Source organism: Macaca mulatta, chromosome 6, assembly GCF_049350105.2.
Source record: "Macaca mulatta isolate MMU2019108-1 chromosome 6, T2T-MMU8v2.0, whole genome shotgun sequence".
NCBI lineage: Eukaryota > Metazoa > Chordata > Mammalia > Primates > Cercopithecidae > Macaca > Macaca mulatta.
The window spans coordinates 185454994-185471164 of NC_133411.1; positions in this window are offsets into that span (position 1 = coordinate 185454994).

Below are 16171 nucleotides of genomic sequence, written 5' to 3' on the forward strand. Positions count from 1 at the left end.
TGTGGCGTTGCTGTGAAGTTGAAATGAATTGCTGTTGCAGAACGCCTGGCACGTAGTAGGTGTTTGGAATACCTCCTGTTGCTGTTTTCAAAACAGTTGTAGCTTACTACTGAAGATTTACCCTAGAAGTGGCTGAGTGCCTGGCATTTTTTTTCTTCACACCTCTCTCTGGCGTGGCAGGCAGAGCTCCATGTGCACTTTTACCCTGATGGAGCCTTGGGCCCCCAGGGTCCCTCACTCCTATAAGCTTGGCCACTGCACTGTCTGTCCTCGCTAACAGAGTGATGCCCCAAAACTCCCAGGTTTCTTCCCCTTTAACTGAAACCTGGTTTTCCCTTGATGATGCCACTTGAAAAAACCCTTAAGCAAAGGTCGCTAATTTTCCCATGAATCTTGACACCAGGAGGCAGGATCTGCATTTCTTTCCTTTTTTTTTTTTTTTTTTTTTTTAAGATGGAGTCTCACTGTGTTGCCCAGGCCAGAGGGCAGTGGCATGATCTCACCTCACTGCAACCTCCACCTGCCGGGTTCAAGTAATTCTCCTGCCTCAGCCTCCCGAGTAGCTGGGACTACAGGCGCATGCCACCACGCTCAACTAATTTTTGTATTTTTAGTAGAGATAGGGTTTCACCATGTTGGCCAGGATGGTCTCAATCCCTTGACCTTGTGATCCACCAGCCTCAGCCTCCCAAAGTGCTAGGGTTACAAGCGTGAGCCACCGGCCAGGATCTGTATTTCTTTTCTGCCACTTTGGTGCGTGGTCTTGAAGGACAGTGCTGAAGAGCATGCCATCTGCTTGTACGACTTTGTCCTGTTCTGCTTGCTATTACTAGCCATTCTCCAGAAGTTGGCAACTGATATTTTTTTTCCTTTTTTATTTTTATGTTTATTGAAAGTCTGACTCAAAACAACAGGTATTTTTGCCTCCACTGGCAGCCTAGATGACTCCCACATCTGCATACATGGATTCCCTGAAATTCCGGTTCTACTGTTTCTGATTTAACTTGTGTTAAAGTGTGGTGGAGACTTCAGAGTCAAATCTAGATTTGAAGTTGTTCTGCTGCTTGCTGACAATGATATTTGTTGACCTCGGAACCTGTTTCCTCACCCATAAATATTACAATAGCACATCCTTGTAAAGTTGGGGTGCTGTTTAAGTGAGCTGATGACTGGAGTGCCTGGCATTGAGCATTGGGCTGCTTAGTCAGTGTTAGCTTGCTTCCCTCCCAGTCCTCTCCCAGCGGGGCCATGCCTCACTTGGAACTGCTTTGCCCTCAAGACCTCAGCACCACTCCCTGCGAGCACAGCCTTTCTCTCTCCAGCTCCCGCTGTCCCTGATCTGTTTGCAAAGCCATTCTGTCCCTCTGCAGTTGCCTCAGTTCTTCCTACTAGAACCTCCTTGCCTTCATTCCTGTCTCCCTCACAAGCCAGTACTGACTGCCACAATTCTGAAGTAAACTCAACTGTTTGATTTCTTTCCTACTCTTCAAGCTGGAGAACCTCAGCATATATCAGAGCAAACTTGGGAGCCCTGAATGTTGGTGGCCATTCCTTGAATCCGGCTCTAGGATACTTCCTGCACCACTGCCACATAGGAACGGCTCCAGCATGTCCAGTTTTCCCAAATCCAAGCCCACCTGCATCCTCATTCTAAGCTCATTACTATGAGAGCACGCCTCCTGAAAAAAATTGACATCACAGAACTTTATCTTCCTTTTTCACCTCAAAATTGTTTTGTGGGCTGTGTGTGGTGGCTCACGCCTGTAATCCTAGCACTTTGGGAAGCCAAGGTGGGAAGACTGCTTGAGCTCAGGAGTCTGAGACCAGCCTGGCCAACATGGCAAAACCCTGTCTCCATAAAAAATGGAAAAATTAGCTGGCCATGGTGGCATGTGCCTGTGGTGCCAGCTACTCAGGAGGCTGAAGTGGGAGGATGGCTTGAGCCTGGGAGGTAGAGGTTGCAATGGATCATGACTGTGCCACTGCACTCCAGCCTGGGCAACAGAGCAAGACCTTGTCTCAAAAGAAAAAAAAGTTGTTTAGTGATGTTACCTACTTCCTCTTTCCCTTTTGTCTTGTGGATGTATATTTTTAATGAAACATACTTTACAAACAGTAAAATGCCCAAATTTTAAATCCACAGCTTGATAATTTTTTAACTATGTATGCACCAAAATCAAGATGCAGAATACCTCCATCCCCCTGGAAAGTTCCTCTGGGAGCCTGCTCAGTCAATAGTGCCTTCAGAGATCATTCTTCTAACTTCTCTTCACCATTGTTTTGCCTGCTCCTCCTCTATATTTTTTTATTTTTATGTTATTTATTTATTTTGAGACAGAGTCTTGCTGTGTCGCCCAGGCTGGAGTGCAATGGCTCGATCTCAGCTCACTGCAAGCTGCACCTCCCGGGTTCACGCCATTCTCCTGCCTCAGCCTCCCAAGTAGCTGGGACTATAGGCATCCACCACCACGCCCAGCTAATTTTTTGTATTTTTAGTAGAGACGGGGTTTCACCGTGTTAGCCAGGATGGTCTTGATCTCCTGACCTCGTGATCCGCCTGCCTCAGCCTCCCAAAGTGCTGGGATTACAGGTGTGAGCCACCACGCCCGGCCTCCTTTTATTTGTTTTGTTTTTCGTTTTTTGTTTGAGTTAGGGTCTTACTCTGTCACCCAGACTGGAGTGCTGTGGCATTATCATGGCTCACTGCAGCCTCGAACTCCTAGGCTTAAGTGATGCTCCTGCCTCAGCCTCCTAAGTAGCTAGGCACCACCATGCCCAGCTAATTTTTAAAATTGTCTTGTAGAAATAGGATCTCACTGTTGCAGGTTGCCTGTTCTTACTAAACTGTGTGCGTGTGCGTGTGCGTGTGCGTGTGCGTGTGTGTGTGTGTGTGTGTGTTGCAGGGGTAGGGGGGTGGTTTATCAACTGTTTTCCTGGTTGAGTTTAATTTCTTTTCATGTAGGAAAACTTAGAAAATGCAAAGAAACAAAAAAGACAAGGAAAAATTCATAATGCCACACTGGCCAGGAATGTCCATTGTTAATATTCTTTTTTTTTTTTTTTTTTTTTTTTAAGACAAAGCCTCACTCTGTTGCCCAGGCTGGGGTGTAGTGGCACGATCTCGGCTCACTGCAACCTCTGCCTCCTGGGTTCAAGTGATTATCCTGCCTTAGCCTCCCGAGTAGCTGGGATTACAGGCGCCTGCCACCACGCCCAACTAATTTTTTGTGGTTTTAGTAGAGACAGGGTTTCACTATGTTGGTCAGGCTGGTCTCGAACTCCTGACCTCAAGTTATCCACCCACCTTGGCCTCCCAAAGCGCTGGGATTACAGGCGTGAGCCACTGTGCCCGGTCTCCACTGTTAATATTCTGATGTTTATCTTTCTAGACTTTTCATTGCATATAAAAACTTTTCAATCAGGACACAGTGGCTCATGCCTGTAATTCCAGTACTTTGGGAGGCTAAGGCGGGTGGATCACTTACGGCCAGGAGTTTGAGACCAGTGTGGGCAACATGGCAAAACCCAGACTCTACTAAAAAATACAAAAATTAGCTGGGCATGGTGGCACAGGCCTGTGACCCCAGCTACTCAAGAGGGTGAGGTGGGAGGATCAATTTAGCCCAGCAGGCAGAGGTTGCAATGAGTCAAGATCATGCAATTATACTCTAGCCTGGGTGACAGAATGAGACAGAAAGGGGATATAATATAAATAGTGTATTACTTCAAGTTCACACATTCTTCTGCATCTTATTTATTTATTTATTTAGAGTCTCACTCTGTCGCCCAGGCTGAAGTGCAGTGGCGCGATCTTGGCTCACTGCAACCTCCGCCTCCCGGATTCAAGTGATTCTCCTGCCTCAGCCTCCCAAGTAGCTGGGATTACAGGTGCCCACCACCATGACCAGCTAATTTTTGTATTTTTAGTAAAGATGTATTTTTAGTAGAGATGAGGTTTCGCCATGTTGGTCAGGCTCGTCTCAAACTCCTGACCTCAGGTGATCTGTCCTCGTTGGCCTCCCAAAGTGCTGGGATTACAGGCGTGAGCCACCGTGCCCGGCCTCTTCTGTGTCTTTTTAAATAGCTGTACAGCATTTCACTAAATGGAGGTACCATATATTGATGAAAATTATCTTGTGACATGCTAAACTTTTTTTCTCTTTTCTAAAATAGCAAATTGATAAACATCCCCATACCTGAATGTGAACATCCATGCTAGTTTCCTCAGGAGAAAAAAATAATAATCCTAGAACTGCTTAGTCAAAAAGGGATAACAGTTTTTCTTCTTTTTAATGTTTGTGTTATCTCCAAACTGTAGTCCAGAGAAGTCATTTCTCCTCCTGCCAGCAGTGTATGAGTATGTGCTCAGCCTCCCACCTGTCACCATGCTCAGAACCTTCACCAACAATCTTCCCCTTCTAAACCACTTGGATCTCTTCATCTTCTCTCTCAAAATGTTTGGAGTCCCCTCCCTTACAAAACTTCAATCCCAGTTTACCCACAAGTTGCTGCCAGGATGGTTTACACAGCCAGCCTCCACTTCCTCCTAAGCCTCCTGTAATTGAACTTTCGTCTCCACTGACCATCTCTTATGGTCACCTGTGACCTCCTAATTACCATCTTCATTGGCTTCTTACAAAACTTCTCTGAATGTAAAAGTTCTCCAGCTGGTACCCAACACAGAGTAAGTCCGCCTGTCTCTGTTCCCACAGGTTTGAGGTCAGACTGTGTGAACTAGGTTAAGGAATTCACATTTTGCCCCAAGGGCCAGTGAAGGGCTTTATCAGATGTGGATTATAGGTATTTCTGTCACCATAGGGATTAGAAGGGAGGTGTGTAAGTCTGTTTTCATTGCTAAAAAGAAATACCTGGCCGGGTGCAGTGGTTTACGCCTGTAATCCCAGCACTTTGGGAGGCTGAGGTGAGTGGATCACGAGGTCAAGAGTTCAAGACCAGCCTGGCCAAGATGGTGAAACCCTGTCTCTACTAAAAATACAAAAATTAGCCGGGTATGCTGGTGGGTGCCTGTAATCCCAGCTATTCGGGAGGCTGAGGCAGAGAACTGCTTGAACCCGGGAGGCGGAGGTTGCAGTGAACCAAGATTGTGCCTCTATACTCCAGCCTGCGCGACAGAGTAAGACTCCATCTCAAAAAAAAAAAAAAAAAAAGGGCAGAGCTTTATTAAAAAGTTGTAGACAAGCCAGGTGTGGTGGCTCACACCTATAAATCTAGTGCTTTGGTAGGCTGAGGTGGGAGGATCACTCGAGCCCAGGCATTCGAGACAAACCTGGGCAACATGGTGAGACCCCGTCTCTACACATTTTTTTTCTTTTTTTTAAAATTACCCAAGTAAGGCCAGGAGTGGTGGCTCATGCCTATAATCCCAGCACTCTGGGAGGCCTAGGCTGGCGGATCACCTGAGGTCGGGAGTTTGAGACCAGCCTGATCAACATGGAGAAACCCCTTCTCTACTAAAAATACAAAGTTAGCCAGGCGTGGTGGTGCATGCCTGTAATCCCAGCTAATCGGGAGGCTGAGGCAGGAAGGAGAATCATTTGAACCTGGGAGGCGGAGGTTGCAGTGAGCCTGGATCACACCATTGCACTCCAGCCTAGGCAACAAGAGCATAACTCCACCTCAAAAAAAAAAAAAAAAAGCCAAGTATGGTGGCTTGTGCCTATACTAACCAGCTACTCGGAGGGCTGAAGAGGAGAATTGATTTTTTATTTTTTTCTTTTTTCTGAGATGGAGTCTCACCCTGTCACCCAGGCTGGAGTATAGTGGTGTGATCTCCACTCACTGCAACCTCTGCCTCCCAGGTTCAAGTCATTCTCCTGAATCAGCCTCCCGAGTAGCTGGGACTACAGGTGCCTGCCACCACATCCAGCTAATTTTTGTATTTTTAGTAGAGACAGAGTTTCACCATGTTGGCCAGGCTGGTCTTGAACTCCTGACCTCAAGTAATCCGCCCGCTTTGGCCTCCCAAAGTACTGAGATTACAGGCAAGAGCCACTGTGTCTGGCCAGGAGGATTGCCTGAGCTTGGGAGTTTGAAGCTGCAGTGAGCACCACTGCACTGCAGCCTGGTCAACAGAGCAAGACCCTGTCTCTAAAAAGAAAAAAGAGGGCTGGGCGCGGTGGCGCACGCCAGTAATCTCAGCACTTCGGGAGGCTGAGGCAGGTGGATCACTTGAGCTCAGAAGTTCGAGACCAGCCTGGCCAACATGATGAAACCCCGTTAATACTAAAAATACAAAAAATTAGATGGGTGTGGTGGCGCATGCCTGTAATCCTAGCTACTCGGGAGGCTGAGGCAGGAGAATCGCTTGAACCTGGAAGGCGGAGGTTGCAGTGTGCTGAGATAGTGCCACTGAACTCTAGCCTGGGTGACAGAGCGAGACTCTGTCTCAAAAATAAAAAAATAAAAAAAGGAGAAAAGAAAGAATTGCAGAAAAGTATAAAGAAAAAATAACCATTATTCCTACCATCCAAAATGATTAATATTTTGGCATATTTGCTTCCAGTTTTTTGTTGTTGTTGTTGTTTGTTTGTTTGTTTGTTTTTGAGACAGAGTCTTGCTCTGTCATCCAGGCTGGAGTACAGCAGTGCGATCTCAGCTCACCTGCAACCTCCGCCTCCCGGGTTCAAGCAATTCTCCTGCCTCAGCCTCCCAAGTAGCTGGGATTACAGGTGCCTGCACCACACCCAGCTAATTTTTGTATTTTTAGTAGAGACGAGGTTTCACCATGTTGGCCAGGCTGGTCTTGAACTCCTGACATCAGGTGATTTGCCTGCCTTGGCCTCCCAAAGTGCTGGGATCACAGGAGTGAGCCACCGTGCCCGGCCAGCTTCCAGCTTTTTTCATGGATATACTTTGGTTAAAATAACAGAAAATGTGGGCTGGACTCGGTTGCTCATGCCTGTAATCCCAGCACTTTGGTAGTCCGAGGCGGGTGGATCACCTGAGGTCAGAAGGTCAAGGCCAGCCTGGCCAACATGGTGAAACCCCGTCTCTACTAAAAATAAAAAATTAGCGGGCTATGGTGCAGGCACCTGTAATCCTAGGTACTCGAGAGGCTGAGGCAGGAGAATTGCTGGAACCCAGGAGGCAGAGGTTGCAGTGAGCCGAGATTGTACCACTGCACTCGAGCCTGGGTGACAGAGTGATACTCTGTCTCAAAAAAAAAAAAAAAAAAAAAAAAAATTACAGAAAATGTTTATAGATATGCTAAAATAAATCCATGCTATGCAAATGTGGCTAACATCTAGCCAAGCTGGACTTTGGCACTTACCCCTGGGCAGACCTGACAGCATGCTGGGCACTGATCAGCCACGAGTCTTCAACATGAGGGTCTCTCCAGGGTGCCCTTTCTCCAGAGCCTTCATCTCAGGTAGAAACAGCAGCAGAGGCCTACGGATGTGAACCAGCTTGTCTGATCTGCAGTGAGGAGGGGTGTAAGGAGTCATCGTTACACAAAAAATAATCGGAAACGGGACAGGTAACAGGTCATTTCACTACACTGGGGCACTGGAAAGAGAGGGCAGGGCCTGTGTAAGGGCACCTGGGCCCAGGGGTGGAGTCAGCTCCGCACACACTTTCTCTCCCAGCAGTGCACTCACTTACTCGCTTACTCGCTTACTCAGTCACCTATTCAGATGATACTCTCTGATGCCCGCTGTGTCCTTGCCCTCTTGCTAGGTCTGGGAACATGGCAAACATGATGGCCTTCAGTCTAGCGAACGCGGGCAGTCAGCGGGATCCATCCTGACAGGTGAGATGCACAGAGAAGAGCCACCTGCAGGTGTGCAGTGGAGCCCAGAGTGGAAGCGCAGCTGCTCAGGATTGAGGGAGGGGTCAGGGCAACTCGCTTGAGGAGAGGACATTTGCACTGGGCTGTGAGAAAGGAGCATGCTTGCCAGGAGGAGAAGACACGTTAAGGCATTTGAGGCAACACAGGTGATGAAAGGGCGGAAGGTGCAGGGGCAGATGACCTGGGTCTGAATCCCAGCTCTGCTGTTTGTTGGTTCTGTGACCTTGGGGAAGTCATCTTCCCTCTCTGAGCCTCTGTTTCTTCAATGGGAACTAGAAGGAAGGTAATAACAGTTTTACTGTCAAGAAAACAGAAGAGCCCAGGCATAGTGGCACACACCTGGAAGCCCAGCACTTTGGGAGACTGAGGCGGGAGGATGGCTTGAGCCTGGGAGGTCAAGGCTGCAGTGAGCTATGATTGCGCCACTGCACTCCAGCCTGGGTGACAAAGCAAGACCCTACCTCTAAAAAGGAAAGAAGGAAAAAGAGAAAGAAAGCAGAAGGGTCCCGCAGGGGTGAGATGGCAGCACGGCAGGACAAAGAGTGTGAGTGTCCCCGGGCAGAGGAAGCACACGCCCTGCATGCTGGAACGGACACTGGGGAGCCACAAGGGTTGGAGCATGGCTGGAAGGGAGGAGAGAGAGGTGGGAACTGACAAAGTGTGACTGGATTGGGATACTGGTTCTTCCACCACCTCCATCCCTCCCGCAGGGAGGCTGGAGAAGACGGGAGAGGAGGGAGAGTCCAGCTTGCAAACTTACCCTTTGAGAGCCTTCACCTTCCTCTGAAATGGCAAAGGAGATTTAAATTCAGGACTGGATCCAGTCTGACTTCAGTGTCCTCATTCAATAAAGGAACAACATATTCTGTTGCTGATGGCCCCTCAAAGAGCCCTCTAAGGGCCAGAGGCCTTCCGCTTCCTATTGTGGCAGGGCAGTGGCAGTGGCAATGGAGGTGGCAGGAAGGGAGGGCACACCTGGAGCTCCCAGGAGGCAGGGGGGATAGGCTGAACAGGGGCCTCCGAGGTGCAGAGGCCAACCAAGCCGGGGTGCCTCCATGCAGGCTTTCCAAAAGTAGATTCTCTGACTTGGGGAATGCAGGAATGGGGACTACAGAACTACCTGATACTCCCATTTTCTAGCTGGGCCTAGACCCAGGCCATTCTAAGCCTCGTTTTCTCCAAATAGAAACAGAATATAATAAACACCTCAACTCTGGATGCCAAGATGCAAATGAAATGCGAGGGTTTGTGAGGCCCTGGGACCTGGCCCTGCTCCTGCCCCCTCTGCCACCTCACCAGCTCCCAGCTCCCTCCAGCTCCCACTCAAGCACCGCCCTGCCTCTGCCTTGCTCATTCTGTGTGCTGTGTGGAATGCTCTTCTCCTGACTGGCTCCTTCCCACCACTCAGGCCTCACTCATCTCCAGGTTGCTTCCTCTGAGAGGCCACTCCTACGTCAAAGTCCACAGATCCTCTGTGGCTTGTTACTTTTCCTTCATAGCCCTTGTTGTGCTCTGAAATAATTGCTGACTTCCATTTTGTCCCACTGTCCTTTGGGAGGGCCAGTTTCCTGGAGACAGCAGCTCCATCTTGTCCACTGGAGTAGTCCCAATGCCCAGGATAGTGCCCGGCTTGGGCAGAGGCACTTGGCCAGTTCTGCTGAATGAATGGTTTGGCACAAATGACCTTTTTACAATTTTGAAATAATTTAAGATTCATAGGACATTGCAAAAACATTACAGAAAGGACCTATGTACCCTTAGTTTCCCTCAAATGGCAGCATCTTGTTTAAAACCAGAAAATTGGCATTGTTACAATGTACAGATTTTACTAGTTTTACATGCACCTATTTGTGTGTGTGTGTGTGTGGTGTGTGTGTAGTTCTATAAATTTCATCACATGTGGATGTGTGTAGCCCACACTATGATCAAGATACAGATCTGTTCCATCAGTGCAAACATCTTACTTATGCTGCCTCTTTAAAAATCATGCCACCCTTGCCGGGCGCGGTGGCTCATGCCTGTAATCCCAGCACTTTGGGAGGCCGAGACGGGTGGATCACGAGGTCAGGAGATCAAGACCATCCTGGCGAACACAGTGAAACCCTATGTCTGCTAAAAATACAAAAAATTAGCCGGGTGTGGTGCCCAGCGCCTGTAGTCCCAGCTACCCACGAGGCTGAGGCTGGAGAATGGCATGAACCTGGGAGGCAGAGCTCGCAGTGAGCCAAGATCACGCCACTGCACTCCAGCCTGGGCCACAGAGCGAGACTTCGTCTCAAAAAAAAAAAAAAAAAAAGTCATGCCACCCTCTTCCCACCCCCTATTTTTTTTTTTTTTTGAAATGGAGTCTTGCTCTGTACCCCAGGCTGGAGTGCAGTGGCATAATCTTGGTTCACTGCAATCTCCGTCTCCTGGGTACAAGCGATTCTCCTGCCTCAGCCTCCTAAGTAGCTGGGACTACAGTCAGGTGCCACCATGCCTGGATAATTTTTTTTTTTTTTAATTTTTTGAGACAGAGTTTTGCTCTTGTTGCCCAGGCTGGAGTGCAGTGGTGCGATCTCGGCTCACCATAACGTCTGCCTCCCTGGTTCAAGCAATTCTTGTTGCCTCAGCCTCCTGAGTAGCTGGGATTACAGGCATGTGCAACCACGCCCGGCTAATTTTGTATTTTTAGTAGAGACGGGGTTTCTCCACGTTGGTCAGGCTGACCTTGAACTCCCGACCTCAGGTGATCCATTGGCCTCGGCCTCCCAAAGTGCTGTGATTACAGGCATGAGCCACCGTGCCCAGCCTTAATTTTTGTATTTTTACTAGAGACGGGGTTTCATCATGTTGGCCAGGCTGGTCTTGGACTCCTGACTCAAATGATCCTCCTGCCTCGGGCTCCCAAAGTGCTGGGATTACAGGCATGGGTCACCACGCCCGGCCAATAGTCAGTATTTTTTATTTTAGTTCTTTTAATAGGTGTGTAAAAAATTCCTCATTGTGTCTTAATTTACATTTCTGCAATGTTAAAGGTGTGGAACGTATTTTTGTGAGTGCATGAAATATCTCTTTAGTAAAATGTATGTTGATCTTTTGGGCTTTTCAGAGTTTTTTTTTTCAGCTTTCTCAGGTTGAAATTGAGAGTTTTTATATATCTGAGATGTGAGTTATTTGTCAGATATGTGGCTGCAAATTAAAAGTTTTTAATCTTGATAAGGGCCAATTATAGATTTTTCTTTGATGGATTGTTTTTGGTGTCATGTCTAAGACCTTTACACCTAGCCCTAGATTTTCACCCGTTTTCTTCTAAAAGTTTTCTAATTTTATGTTTTACCTTTACATCTATGACCCATTTTAAGTTAATTTTTGTGTAAGTTGTGGAGTTTATTTGTTGAAAAGACTATCCTTCATTGAATGTTTAAAAATCAGTTGGTTATACTTGTGTGGGTGTATTTCTGGGTTCTTAATTCTGTTCCATTGATGCATTTCTCTGTCCTCTGCAAATACCACATTGTCTTGACTAATGCAGCGATGACAATAAGTCTTAACATCAGGTACAGTTGATCTTCCCACTTTATTTTTTTTTCTTCTCCTTCTCCTCCTCCTTCTCCTCCTCCTCCTCCTTCTTCTCCTCCTCCTTCTCCTCCTCCTCCTCCTTCTTCTCCTCCTCCTTCTCCTTCTCCTCCTCCTCCTCCTTTTTCTTCTTCTTCTTTCTTCTTCTCTTCTTAAAATCAAGTACAGTTGATCTTCCCACTTTATTTTTGCCACCTTCTTCCTCTCCTTCTCCTTCTTCCTTCTTCCTCCTCCTCCTCCTCCTCTTCTTCTTCCCTCTTTTTCTTCTTCTTCTTTTTTTGAGACAGGGTCTGCCTCTGTCACCCAGGCTGGAGTGCAGTGGCATGATCTTGGCTCACTGCAACTTCCACCACCTGGCCTCAAGTGATTCTCCTGCCTCAGCCTTCCAAGTAGCTGGGACTACAGACATGTGCCACCATGCCCGGCTAATTTGTGTTTTGTTTTGTTTATAGAGACGGGATTTTGCCACATAGGTTGCCCAGGCTGATCTCAAACTCCTGAGCTCAAGCAATCTGTCTCCCTTGGCCTCCCAAAGATTACAGGCAAGAGCCACCATGCTCAGCCTATTCTTGTTTTTCTTTCTTTTTTTTTTTTTTGAGACAGAGTTTCACTTTTGTTGCCCAGGTCGGAGTGCAATGGCACGACCTCGGCTCACTGCAACCTCCGTCTCCTGGGTTCAAGCAGTTCTCCAGCCTCAGCCTTCTGAGTAGCTGGGATTACAGGCATCCACTACCATGCCCGGCTAATTTTTGTATTTTTAGTAGAGATGTGGTTTCACCATGTTGGCCAGGCTGGTCTTGAACGCCTGACCTCAGGTGATCTGCCTGCCTCGGTCTCCCAAAGTGCTGGGATTACAGGAGTGAGCTACCACGCCCAACCTATTCTTGTTTTTCAAAATTGTTTTAGCTACTCTCATTCCTTTGCCTTTTCATATACATTTTAGAATAAGCATATCTGTATTTTTTTTTTTTGCTTGTGGAGACAGTTTGAGACCAGCCAGGCTGGCCTTAAGTGATTCTCCCACCTCTGCCTCCCAAAGTGTTGGCATTAGGCCAGACGTGGTGGCTCACACCCGTAATCTCAGCACTTTGGGAGGCCGAGGCGGGTGGATCACTTAAGGCCAGGAGTTCATGCCCAGCCTGGACAACATAGAGAAACCTAGTCTCTACTAAAAACACAAAAAGCTGGGCGTGGTGGCCCACACTTGTAGTCCCAGCCATTTGGGAGGCTGAGGCACGAGAATCTCTTGAACCCGGAAGGCAGAGGTTGCAGTGAGCCAAGATCGCACCACTGCACTCCAGCCTGGGTGACAGAGTGAGAATCTGTCTCAGAAAAACAACAACAACAACAACAACAACAACAACAACAAACCCACAAAAACAGGGCCAGGCGTGGTGGCTCACGCCTGTAATCCCAGCACTCTGGGAGGCCGAGGCAGGTGGATCACTTGAGGTTAGGAGTTCAGAGCAGCCTGGCCAACATGGTGAAACCCTCTCTCTACTAAAAATACAAAAAATTGGCTGGGCGCAGTGGCTTACGCCTGTAATCCCAGCATTTTGGGAGGCGGATCACCTGAGGTCAGGAGATCAAGACCATCCTGGCCAACATGGTGAAAACCCGTCTTTACTAAAAATACAAAAATTAGCTGGGCGCCGGGCGCGGTGGCTCAAGCCTGTAATCCCAGCACTTTGGGAGGCTGAGACGGGTGGATCACCAGGTCAGGAGATCGAGACCATCCTGGCTAACAGGGTGAAACCCCATCTCTACTAAAAAATACAAAAAACTAGCCGGGTGAGGTGGCGGGCGCCTGTAGTCCCAGCTACTCGGGAGGCTGAGGCAGGAGAATGGCGTGAACCCGGGAGGCGGCGCTTGCAGTGAGCCGAGATCCGGCCACTGCACTCCATCCTGGGCGACAGAGCGAGATTCCGTCTCAAAAAAAAAAAAAAAAAAAAAAAAAAATTAGCTGGGCATGGTGGCGTGTGCCTGTAGTCCCAGCTACTTGGGAAGCTGAGGTGGCAGAATCACTTGAACCCAGGAGGCGGAGGTTGCAGTGAACTGAGATCACACCACTGCACTCCAGCCTGGCGACAGAGCCAGACTCCGTCTCAAAAAAAAACAAAAACCAATCAAACAAACAAAAAAATCAGCTGGGCGTAGCGGTGTGTGACTGTAGTCCCAGCTACTCAGGAGGCTGAGGCAGGAGAATCACTTGAACCTGGGAGACAGAGGTTGCAGTAAGCTGAGATCGTGCCATTGCACTCCAGCCTGGGTGACAGAGTGAGACTCCATCTCAAACAACCAAATAAACAAACAAGAACAATGACAACAAAAAACCAAAGTGTTGGCATTATAGGCTCGAGCCACGGTGCCCAGCCTATGCATGTCTGTGTCTTAAAAAACAGACAACAAACCCTTGCTGAGATTTTGATAGGAATTGCATTAAACCTACAGATTGAGAAGACATGCCACCTTCACTATGTTGAATATTCCAATCCAAGTACATGGTTTGTTTCCACGTATTTAGGTCTGACTTCTTTCATTAGAGTTTTGTAGTTTTCAGCATGCAAGTCCTGCACGTTTTGTTAGATTTAGTCCTAAGTATTTCATTTTTCTTTGAGCAATTAGAAATAGTGTTATTGTGTTTTAAGCTGGGCGCGGTGGCTCACCCCGGTAATCCCAGCACTTTGGAAGGCTGAGCCAGGCAGATCACTTAAGTTCAGGAGTTCAAGACCAGCCTGGGAAACAATATGAGACCCCATCTCTACAAAAAAATACAAAAAATTAGTAGGCTGTGGTGGCGCACGCCTCTGGTCCCAGCTACTTGGGAGGCTGAGGTGAGAGAATCGCTTGAACCTCGGAGTCAGAGGTTACAGTGAGCCAAGATCATGCCACTGCACTCCAGCCTGGGTGACAGAGACTCTGTCTCAAAAAAAAAAAAAGGTATTAATTGTGTTTTAAATTTCGGTTTCCATGTGTTCGTTGCTAGTACATAGAATCAATTAATTTTTTTCTTTTTTTTTTTCAGACAGAGTTTCACTCTTGTCGCCCAGGCTGGAGTGCAATGGCGCAATCTTGGCTCACTGCAACCTCCGCCTCCCGGGTTCTAGTGATTCTCCTGTCTCAGCCTCCCGAGCAGCTGTGAGTACAGGCGCCCGCCACTATGCCTGGCTAAGTTTTGTATTTTTAGTAGAGACAGGGTTTCACCATGTTGGCCAGGCTGGTCTTGAACTCCTGACCTCAGGCGATCCGCCTGCCTCAACCTCCCAAAGTGCTGGGATTACAGGTGTGAACCACCGTGTCCAGCAGAATCAATTAATTTTTTTATGTTGATATTGAACCTGTGACCTGAACTCATTTAGTCCTAGGAGTTTTTTTGTAGATTCTTCAGATTTTCTACCTAGATTTTCATCCTATCAGCTATAAATTGGGAATTTTATTTCTCCCTTTCCTTACATATTAGGCATTTATTTGCCTAATTTTATTTCTTTTTTTTTTTTTTTTTTTTTGAGACGGAGTCTCGCTCTGTAGCCCAGGCTGGAGTGCAGTGGCCGGATCTCAGCTCACTGCAAGCTCCGCCTCCCGGGTTCACGCCATTCTCCGGCCTCAGCCTCCCGAGTAGCTGGGACTACAGGCGCCCACCACCTCGCCCGGCTAGTTTTTTGTATTTCTTAGTAGAGACGGGGTTTCACCGTGTTATCCAGGATGGTCTCGATCTCCTGACCTCGTGATCCACCCGTGTCGGCCTCCCAAAGTGCTGGGATTACAGGCTTGAGCCACCGCGCCCAGCCCTAATTTTATTTCTTTTTCTTGCCTTATTGTGCTGGCTGGGTCTTCCAGTACAGTGTTGAACAGGAGTTGTGAGAGGAGACAGCCTTGCCTGGTCCCCATCTCAGAGGGGAGGCCTCTAGCCTTTCACTATTAAGTATGATGCAAGCTGTAGGGGTTTCTGTAGATGTTCTTTATCAAGCTGAGGAAGTTAGCTTCTATTCCTAGCTTGTTGACAGTTTTTATCATGGATGAGTGTAGAAGTTTGTCAAAAATTTTTTTGCATCGACATGATCATGTGATTTTTCTTTAGCATTTGCAAAATACTGTAAAAAGCTTGGAACCTTCCCGATCTTACAATTTTCTCAGACCTATGGGGCCCTAGGAGCTCAGATGCTACCGCTGTTCCAGTCCACCTTGTACCAGTGTGCTCCAGGGAATGTAGCCTGAGCCCTCCACCTGGCCAAACTAGCCAAATGCGGGAAATGCCACCGTATAGATTCTTGGAGCTTTACAATGTCCATCGTCATAGCCAAGCCTCAGTGAAGCCCCGCGATAGATTCCTGTTACCTTTGACATGGACTTTAGCACATTTATTCGACCACAGAGCTCTTGTTTTGCACAAACCCTGTTAGGGCCTCACTGGACTTTCTCAGAAACACACTTAGAGAACTGTTTTACTGATCTTGTCCCCTCTTTGCAGATGATCCAAAGACTGGAAAGAGAAGTGCCCTGACCAGGGCTCTGGTTAGTGGCATCACAGACACAAGGTCGCAGGTCTCCTGACTCCAGCCCACTGTTCCGGCTCCAGACCACACTGCTGTGACACGCTAACAAGTCAGCCAACATTCCTCATCACCAAGCTGGTCTCTTTCATGGCTCCTGGGTACTCTATCCCCACTGAACCTGGGTCCAAGGGGTACAATTCTTCCTAGTTTCAGTGGGGTTGAAGGGTGGGCAGTATGAACACAGGCCTGGCCAGTAAACGGATCTGATGTGGGCACACAACCAAAGTCAGCCTGACAACACTCGATCCCC